At 40.0% G+C, this 7,918-nt stretch overlaps 1 long non-coding RNA gene across 1 annotated transcript; it reads left to right on the top strand.

Annotated features, from left to right (window-relative positions):
* Window positions 1-3,679: 3,679 nt before the first annotated feature.
* Window positions 3,680-6,756, top strand: LOC118938446. Its single transcript, XR_005035721.1, has 3 exons — window positions 3,680-4,622; window positions 5,051-5,148; window positions 5,312-6,756. It is a non-coding gene; the product is annotated as an uncharacterized LOC118938446 (long non-coding RNA).
* Window positions 6,757-7,918: the final 1,162 nt, after the last annotated feature.

The following is a 7,918-nucleotide window of genomic DNA, read 5'->3' on the forward strand; positions in this document are numbered from 1 at the left end:
CTATAGCCCATGTCCCAACCTTCAACTCTGCTTCTGCCCGTTCTTTCTCTCTTGTCCCTTTCTTTTTGAACAAATGAGCTTTGTTCCTCTCTGTCTCACTTGCTTTTACATGCTCTACTGCGTCCTCTAGTTCTTTCTGCATATCTTGGAGTTTCCCCCCTGTAGGGGGTCCTCCTCTAAAGTAACCTGCTTGTGTCCATTTTAGCCGTAATCCTTTCCACACTTTCTCCACTTTCCCATACTGTTCTTTACCTCCCGCTCTATCAATCATACTCTGATCTAAATATGAATTGAATTTGAGTTTGGGCGTGGTGGCTGCAGACATTTTATCTAATTAGTCTGATAATGTGTATAATGCGTTATCTAGGTTTTAGTCAGTCCTTTGTGTGGTGTTTATTTCTATCTTTGTATACTCAGCCCGTCCTTGATCGAGACCAGGGATGTACTGCGGTGCTGGCTCAGGCTTATCTCATGCGCCCCCACCCTCGCACAGAAAGATTTTATCAGTAATGTGGTGGCAGTTACGTGTGTGCCTCTCCGGCATGTAATTTGAATTTGTTCAGCGATTTATTTAGGTATTCTCTAGAAATGATTCGGCGATTTCCTTTTGGATTAGTATATTAGTGAATTTAGGCGGTTCTAGCACAAATGTCAGAGTAATTCTATCTCTTTAGGAAATACCGATAGAATTTAGAAAAAACAAAAATTGTTCAGCGAATTATTTAAATACTTTCTGAGAATAATTGAGCAATCACCTCTTGGAACAATATGTTTAACAAATTCAAGCGGTTCTATAGCAATTGTCAGAATAATTCTAGTACTTTAGGAAATATAAAAAAATAGAAAAACTAAAGTAAATTGTTCAGCAAATTATTTAAATACTTTCTGAAAATAATTGAGCAATCACCTCTTGGAACAATATGTCAGACAATTCAGGCGATTCTATAACAATTGTCAGAATAATGATATCTCTTTAGGAAATATCGATAGAAATAGAAAAACCAAAAATCAGTGTTTAGCTCAGCATCTGTCAATCAAAGTCAGTACTCAGCTCGGCGGCTTATTTAAGTACTTTCTAGAAATAATTCAGTAACTTCCTTTTGGAACAATATGTCAATAAATTCAAGCGGTTCTATAACAATTTTCAGAATAATTTTAGTACTTTAGGGACCGTTTTTTTTATTCGGATTTGTTCAGTGATTTATTTAAATACTTTCTCCAAATAATTCAGCAATCACCTTCAGGGACAATATATCAGAAAATTCAGGCGATTCTATAACAATTGTCAGAACAATTTTAACACTTTAGGCAATACCAACAGAATAGAAAAACTGAAAATCAGTGTTTAGCCCGGCGGCTGTCAATCAAAGCGGCACAGCGATTCGACTACTAGTTGGCTAGCCTAGCAGTACGAGTACATAAAAGCCCAGTTACGTAACTTAGCCACGGCGGTTACTCCGCAACAAACGTTTCTTTCAATTTAATTTCCCCGGTCTCAAAATCGTGGAACGTCAAACCTGGTTCATATATTGTCTCAATACCACATTCATTCGTATGAAATTCTCATTGAATTTCCAATATCCATTATTGTGTCCTTTACGTGTTAGAACACAGCCACTATTTAACTTCACCTCTATACACAACCCAATACATATATAATTAGGACAGTTTTCTATGCAGATTTCAGAACAAATAGGGTCCCAGAAGGAATCTAACACATTGGTCAATCACAATTCACACATTCCTATTAAAATAACTCACACAATAGTCAAATTAATAAAAAACAAGTATTTTTTTTTTTTTTTTTAGGAAAACAAGATCTCTTTGATCAATGCCTTAGGTTCTTATGTAAAAATAATTTGGCAACGATTCATACTCACACTCAGTACTTCTGATCAAAATTTGGTTTAGACTATAATATAATATGCAGATTTCGATTTAACAGGTTCTGCTTACCTTTTGGTAGAGCGCTCTGATCAGGTTTCCTGAGGCAAGACGAATGGTTGATGGTTTCCTGTACTACCGATCACTCTTCCGCCGCTGATTTGTCTCGCCTCTCACACCAACTTATCATAGATCGAATTCAGGAATAACCATCCTCATGCAACCAAGTTTGTTAGTGTTCAAATACTGGAGAGTTGAGACCAAATCACGGACGCTGGACAGAGTGGATTTCAGTTGTAACAAAAGGCAGTTTATTAAGGTCAAAGATATCTTGTCCTGCAGTTTAACGTGCACGGACTTAGTCATATGACTCAGTATGGAGTCAGCTGAAAAAGGAGTTAGACAAAGGTTACAGCAGTTTTTATACATGGAATAATGTAGGTAGAATCTTGTCGTGTCGCCTTCTGAATGGTCCCGAAGGGTTGGAGGCGGACCTGCTCTAGCCAGAGCAGGAGCCCCATTGGTGCACAGCAGAGTCTTCTGCTCTGGGCACCCGACCAGTAGAGGGGGGATGAAGTGTGTGTGTTTATGCAAGAAGGTATTTGTGTGTCAGGGGATCGTGGGGTAGGGAGAACTGAGAGGGGCAGTTTTATGGCTGGGTGTGTGTGTTCGTGCGATGGAATGTCTATGTGTGTCCTGGGGTCGTGAGACAAGAGAACTGAGAGGGGCAGTTTATTGTTGGGTATATGTGTTCGTTCCTGTTTGGGCAGGGATACGTGCAATGACTTGAGTCAGGCAGATTAATTTGGCGCTGTATAATATATGAGCTATGTGTATGAATATATGTATATATGACATTAGCTTCTGGAGGTTCTTGAGTGTGTTCTAAAAATTAAAAATAATAGCGATTCCGTATCACATTGGGTGAGGCAGGTTACCGGAAGGTATAAACAAATTAAACATCGAAAAGAGATAGAAAGTAAATATGGGTCCAGTGAGTGTTTGGGACGCGGCGATTCAGACGGTTAGCAGGCCTGTGCTAACAAGCTAGCAGTTAGCAGGCCAAATTAGCAAGCAAGGAGATAGCAAGGGCTAGAGAGAGAGTTAGCTTTTGGGGGACGTCGCGATGGGGTGAGTCTGTTTATTCCTCTTCATGCGGTGACATCGATAGACCGGTCGTGGGTCCGGGTATTGTAGCCCAGGATTATGCTACGGTGGTAGCACAGGGGCTCTGGCCGGGCTAGCTTCAAGCTAAGTGGGTGGAAACGCTAGCCAGGAGTAATCATCCGGGGTTGCGGTTTAGCGCTAGTTGTGAAGATCCAGCTGAAAAATTTTCCGTTTGCGGTGGGAATCCGGGGATAAAAAAATAAATAGGTCCGTTATGCTCTGGTTAGAGTCGCGTTGTTTGAACTGGCGAGAGCTTTCCAAGCTAAAGGTTAGCTGATGACCGGTTAGCTGAAGACCGCTAGCATAGCTGGTAGTTAGCTGGCTAGCTTCAGTTGAGGGGTTCCGGGTCCGAAGTAAATATAAATACTTTAGAAAAAAATAGCTACATTGGGTGAGGCGGGTTGCAGGAGAGTATTTAGAAGCTGAGGTTTAGTAGAATGTTTTAAAAGATATGCGAAGAAAAATATGTAAAAACGAAAAAAAAAGAAAAAAAAACGATATATACAAGGGACACGACACGACAGGTCTTACTGCTACGCCATCTTGGGGGTTGGCAGTTCTGGTAACCTGTCTCCCCCCTTCATCTACACAGATTGAAGTGGATTTAATTGGTGACATCAGTAAGGGATCATAGCTTTAGCCTGGATTCACCTAGTCTTTCTAAGTCATGGAAGGAGCAGCTGTTCTTAATGTTTTGTCTACCCAGTGTAAAGCACTACAGATAATCAAGTGCTATTTGCATGTGATGCATTTGTTCTGTTGTTTACAGGATGATGTGTATCTTATAGAGCGTGGCTTTAAGGGAATAGTATGGTCACAGGTAGATAAAAAAGAATGTGAAAAATTAACAGAGAAAATGTATATCAACACACTACCTATTCATAAAAGTATTTATTAATCATCTACATATTCATATTGAGCTTCTACGTCTGTGTACAGGAACGTATTATTTGGAAGAGAAAATGTATCAGCTTATTGTTAAATAATTATGACGTTCTTTCCAATACAAAAAGTGTAGTAACTATTGTTTCCAAACTGCGTTACCCACTCCAGACAGCAGATGGCGACGAGCATCTTTCAGTTGACTCTTCTTTCGTGACGTATAATGGACTGGACTGGACACTTCGTCAGGAACAACAAGGCGCCAACTCTTTCAACCACGTCGGTAGCTTGCTAGCCAACATAAAACTGAAAGATTGACGTTTTAGACCATGTTAATGTACATTATCTAATCTCAGTGTTTTAAACGATTTTCGGTTGACGTATCAACTGGTTCAATTTGCAAACGTGTTAAAGATTGATACTGAGCCTAGCACTAGGCTAGACGCTAATGCTAGCTAGCTAACATCCCTGACCATGAGCTCACTAAACTACTCCTCCCTTGCTAATGAAGAGGGGTTCGGCTGTTTGGAGAAATCATTTTTCAGAATTAAAAAGGAGGAAGAGGAGGCTGTTATAGTGAAAGAAGAGAAAGATCCGTTTAGAGAGGAAGAGGATGCTATCTCAATAAAGGTGAAGAAGGAAGACGTTTTGGCAGTGAAAGGAGGAGACAGAATATCAGATTAACACCAGTGAGTACTGTCTTAAACAGGGGCACAAACTATGCCGTTGTTGAACTAATGTGTGGTTTTAAAGGGGCATTCTACTGAAGTTCTACACTTGAATATGTTGTTCAGTACTGTAGGAATTGTTAAAGGGTCAATCTGCCATTGGTTCATATATTTTTGGGACTTTTCAATTAGATGTATTGAATTCTCCATGTGGTCTATAAAGTTCCCCTCATCTAATATAACATGCTTTAAAATTCTATATTGGTGCATATTTTCTACTTAAAATAACAAAGGCCACCCATTTTGTGGAACGACCCTTTTACATTTGCATCACAAACAATATTTTAGGAAATCATGATGGAAGTGGCCATTTTAGACTCTTGTAAGACTCTATGATTGCAATAGATGGTCATAAGTTTACCATCTGTTTGATGTTCTCATTCACACAGGAGAGACACATGACTATCGTGGATCCTCTGGGAAGCCTCAACAACATCCTGATGCTGACGAGGAAGAGAAGAGTCTCTCCAGATCAGAACACCAGATGGTACAGCTTGGTCTGGTCTAGCATACAGCTTGGTCTGGTCTAGCATACAGCTTTCTCTATCGGGCTCTGGGTCTGGGATGGGTTTCTGTAGAGCACTTCATGACAACAGTGACATCAGCATCCATAATGATGTGCGTCTGTGTCCCCTCTTTATGGTTACCAGGACAACACTAGCCCTTCCTCCCTCCCGGAGTCCCCGTGTCATGCCTCTCCTGTTAGCACCTTACTGCTGGGTATGAAGAGGTTGTCTGTGCTGCTGGTGGACTGCAGGAAAACAACGGGGCTGAGTGGAACTGTGGGAGGAGGAGAAGAGAGGAAAGGATCAGATTTGACTCAAAGTAAGTGCTGTAGTTCAGTTTGAACAAATAAATAGATATATTCATTGGTATCTGTTACCAGGACAACCAGCACTGTTCTGTTCGTTTTCAGGAAGATAGACTGGTGAATATGGATGTTATGAATATCATAACACTGAAAAAGGATTCTGCCAATGAAAAGAGAGAAAGCAGTAGACCATATAAAACCTTGATGAAAGTTAGATTTAGAGAGAAAGTTTCAAGATGATCCATTGTAAGGTGCTTGTTTTACATAAATGTTTTCTCAAAACATTATGGATGTTACATTGCCTGTCCCAGTCAACCCCCCTATCTTTACTAGACTGTAGAACAGGCAAACCAAACTCAAGACACTGTTAATTAATTAACTAATACTGGAGGAAAGCTGTGATCAGGCTGCCTACTCAAGAGAAAGCTTCAAACTGTAACCAGTGCCTGCAACCTGGTTCAGGTTATCAATCAACCTACCAGGGTAGTTACAAACAGTACAGAAATTGAATCAACATATTTTGATCATATCTTTACTATTGCTGCAGAAATGTGTTTGAAAGCAGTATTCAAATTCATCGGATGTTGTGATCACAATATAGTAGTCATATCTAGGAAAACCAAAGTTCCAAAAGGCTAGGCCTAGTGTTCTATATAAGAGGTCATACAATTGTTTGTGGTGATTCCTATGTTGTTGATGTTATTAGGTTGTTTTTTTTCACAGTAAATAACTCACGAACACTAGAGAAGCTTTAACCAAGTTTAATAATTCCCAAAGGTTCTGTACATCTGTAATTCAGACAACCCAACATTTGTTCCATCCAGATATATATCCCACTTAAGACACTCCTCCTTCTCTCCAATCCTTACATCTTATGGTTCCACAGGAAGAGAGTAAAGAGGGTAACAGGATACCAGACCTTTATCTCCCTGATGAGAATCTGTCCTGACCTCAACCCCTCCTTCATCTAATCCACAGATGTTCATCTGTCTCCCCTGTTTAACACTTTGCTCTCCTCTCGTCCACCCAACACATTCCAAAGCCATCTGTCTTTCTTCAGAGAACCATTAACTTCTGACATAACACCCAGTCTCTTTCACTTCCTATCACTTCTTTAATGTCTCCATGTTCAAAGTTTAGCCGATTCCAACAATGGAAACAATATTTGTTGGTCCGTGGTGTGTAATGACGAGCAACCAGACGCTGCCCTTGACACGTTTATGAAATTGCTTATCCCAGTTACTAATAAGCAAGCACCCATTAAGAAAATGACTTTAAAAACTGTTAAATCCACATGGATTGATGAGGAATTTAAAAATGGTATGATGAAGAGGGAGGCAAAAGAGATGGCATATAGGTCTGGCTGAATAACTGATTGGCAAACCTATTGCAAATTGAGAAATAATGTGACTAAACTGAGTAAAACGAAGAAACTACACTATGAATTACATGAAGAATGATTGTAAAAAGCTTTGGAACTCCTTTGATGCAATTTTGGGCAAAAAATCAACAATGACATGTCACTGGTGTCTGACAATGTGGATGGAAAATGATTGAGGATAATTGCGGCCGATTTTGCCAGTTCTATTCGCATTATCTTCAATTTAAGCCCACAATTTAAGCCCAAGTGTGTTCCCTCATGCTTGGAGGGAAGCTAAAGTCATTCCACTCCCCAAGAATAGTAAAGCTCTCTTTACTGGTTTAAATAGCCATCCAATCAGCCTGTTACCAACCCTTACATGAAAATTAAAAAAAAATGGTGTTTGACCAGATACAATGCTATTTTACAGTAAACAAATATAGACTTTCAGCTTATAGGGAAGTTCATTCAACTAGCACAGCCCTTACAAGTGACTGATTGGCTGAGATAAATTGATGATACAAATATTGTTGGGGCTGTTTTGTTTGTGTCAGTGCGGCTTTTGACATTATCGATCATAGTCTGCTGCTGAAAAAAAAACGTATGGCTTTACACCCCCTGCTATATTGTGGATAAAGAGTTTTTCTTTAAAATGTAACCTTTATTTAACTAGGCAAGTCAGTTAAGAACACATTTTTTTTTTCAATGACGGCCTAGGACTGCCTTGTTTAGGGGCAGAACGACACAGTTTTACCATGTCAACTCGGGGATTCGATCCAGTAATCTTTCGGTTACTGGCCTACCACTCTAACCGCTAGGCTACCTGCCGCACCAGAGCTACCTGTCTAACAGAACACAATGTTCTTTAATGGAAGCCTGTACAACAAAATCAAGGTAGAATCAGGAATTCCCCAGGGCAGCTATTTGGCACCTTCTCTTCATCAATCCTTACAAACAACATGCCAATGACATTTGAGTTAAGCCAGTGTGTCTATGTATGCGGATGACTCAAACCTGTACACGTCAGCTACTACAGCGACTGAAATGACTGCAACACTTAACATAGAGCTGCAGTTAGTTTCAGAA

Source organism: Oncorhynchus mykiss, chromosome 13 (assembly GCF_013265735.2).
Source record: "Oncorhynchus mykiss isolate Arlee chromosome 13, USDA_OmykA_1.1, whole genome shotgun sequence".
NCBI classification, from domain to species: Eukaryota; Metazoa; Chordata; class Actinopteri; order Salmoniformes; family Salmonidae; genus Oncorhynchus; species Oncorhynchus mykiss.